Source organism: Athene cunicularia, unplaced genomic scaffold (genome assembly GCF_003259725.1).
Source record: "Athene cunicularia isolate RWA unplaced genomic scaffold, athCun1 SCF_36, whole genome shotgun sequence".
Lineage (NCBI taxonomy): Eukaryota > Metazoa > Chordata > Aves > Strigiformes > Strigidae > Athene > Athene cunicularia.
The window spans coordinates 1-1931 of record NW_020799444.1 but is presented as its reverse complement, the minus strand read 5'-3'; the positions used below and the strand labels follow the sequence as shown (position 1 = coordinate 1931).

The 1931-nt window shown below is 56.5% G+C and overlaps 1 long non-coding RNA gene across 1 annotated transcript in view; it reads left to right on the top strand.

Annotated features, from left to right (window-relative positions):
* Nucleotides 1–1778, top strand: part of LOC113490836 — a 2056-nt gene extending 278 nt beyond the window's left edge. Inside the window, exons 2-3 of the long non-coding RNA XR_003400307.1 lie at nucleotides 1228–1336; nucleotides 1510–1778. This is a non-coding gene — a long non-coding RNA (uncharacterized LOC113490836). The remainder of the gene's footprint in view (nucleotides 1–1227; nucleotides 1337–1509) is intronic.
* Nucleotides 1779–1931: the final 153 nt, after the last annotated feature.

Sequence of the window (1931 nt, the reverse complement as noted above, 5' to 3'; positions counted from 1 at the left end):
GAGGGAATGGCCTCAAGCTGTGCCAGGGCACGGTCAGGCTGTCTCTGAGGAAGGATTTCTTTGCAGAAGGGGCTGTTGGGCGTTGGAATGGGCTGCACAAGGCCGGGGGGAGTCCCCATCTCTGGAGGTGTTGAAGAGTCGGGTTGACCCAGCGCTGAGGGATCTGGTGGCATTGGGAACGGTCAGGGTGAGGGTCATGCTTGGACTGGAGGAGCTTCAAGGGCTTTTCCAACCGAGATGATCCTGTGATTCTGTGACTGAACTTCACTACCATCCCCTGTCTCAGAAATTCTTCTCTTCTGGTTCCAACCCTTGCTTCAGTTTCAGGGTGGTCGTCTTCATCTTTCTTCCACACAACCTAATCTCACCCAAATCTGGGAAAGACTTCAAGATGTTCTAATGAAAAGCTTTGGTAGAGTGAGCAATTTCTATGACCCGAGTTGTCTTAACGTAGCAAAAGCCCTGTGTTTAGTCAATTCCTCCTCCTTTGTTAAATCTAAAATGGGATTAGCTTGGCTGGGTTTTAACCCAGCCTTGGGCCGGGACTATACAAGAAGCGGGCTAAGAACTTTTTCAGAGGGGGAGGACTCAGTGTCTCCTCCCCAAGCGAGAGCGGGCAGGATCCATCCCAAAGCACCATCCCTGCTCAGGGCCAGCGCCAGCTCTTCCCTCTCCCGTCCTCACCCTTCGGTCCTTCCTTCTCTTCTGTTCCAGGGTGTCCGAATTCCCGCCTTCCTCGGCTGCATCGACGCTGTCTCCAGACAGATCCAGGTTGGAGAGGAGGCCGTGACTATCCACAGGCCCGTCTTTCACTTGGCCAGAAACCTTCTCATTGTCCGAAACCTGACGGACAGCAAGGCCTTCCTGCCCGGTAAGAGGGGGATTAAACCTGGTTGGCTTCACGGTCATCGCGTCCCTTCCCTGGGGTTGAGAACTTCTCGGAAGTGACTCCTCTTCTGCGGAGCAGAGCCAAAAATTTGGGGTTTTTGTCTTTCTGAGCGAGGCAACGACCGTTTTGTCTCGGAAAGCGCCTGTGGAAGGGCCACTGGCTGAACGTCTCCATCCCTCTTGTGGTTTTTTTCAGGGAACAAGGAGCTGGAGCCCCTCAAATACTGCAAGGTGGCCGCAGCCGCCTCGGTGTCCTGGCAGCAAGCGGAGGGCTGCATCCAGGGCACCGTGTCCCTCCTCTCCTCTCTTACTGCCTGGGGAAGGGGGAGATGTCCTGAGGGACACCGGGGTGCTCCTCACTGAAGTCAAGACAGCAGAAATGAAGTTCTACTACGACTTCCTGGAGACGTTTTCTGGGAAGGAGAACTTGGAACAAGAGATTTTCAAGGTGAGCGGTTCTGTTTCTCCGTGGTGTGCGGGCAGTCCCATGGTGGTGTCCCGGCAGGACAAGGCCAGAGGAGAGCTGATGGTCCTACCAACTCTCCCTGCCTCAGGCTCCACCAATACAGCCTCACAGCCATGTTGAGGACGTCCCACCATCTTGTTGCTCCTCCACTGCAGGTCCCCTGGCTGCTGGACATGGTGGTGTCCCGGATGGTACCTGTGGCCTCCCTGAGTTTCTCTGGCCATGTCGTCATCTTTCCCGAGTGAGGATGTTGGCGGCTGTAGCCGCTCTCAAGGTGACATTTGCTCCTCTTGACCCCGCGGGCGTCCTCCCTTGGGGCCACCCATCAGTCACTCTTGATATCCCCGGGCCGTGGTCGCTCCCGTAAGGCAGATTTGATGGGTAGGACCGAGGAATTTAGACAACACTTTCTGCCCATGGGGGCCTGGACTAGGATTTTCTGACCCAGCCAGAGCCCGGTCCCCGGCCCCGAGCATTCGCCATCCATCACCGCCCATCGGAGCGGTGGGTTGGGGCTACTGTGAGCCCCCAGTTTCACGGATCTTCTCCAGCCCTCAGGAGAGCCCCAGCGTGGCCT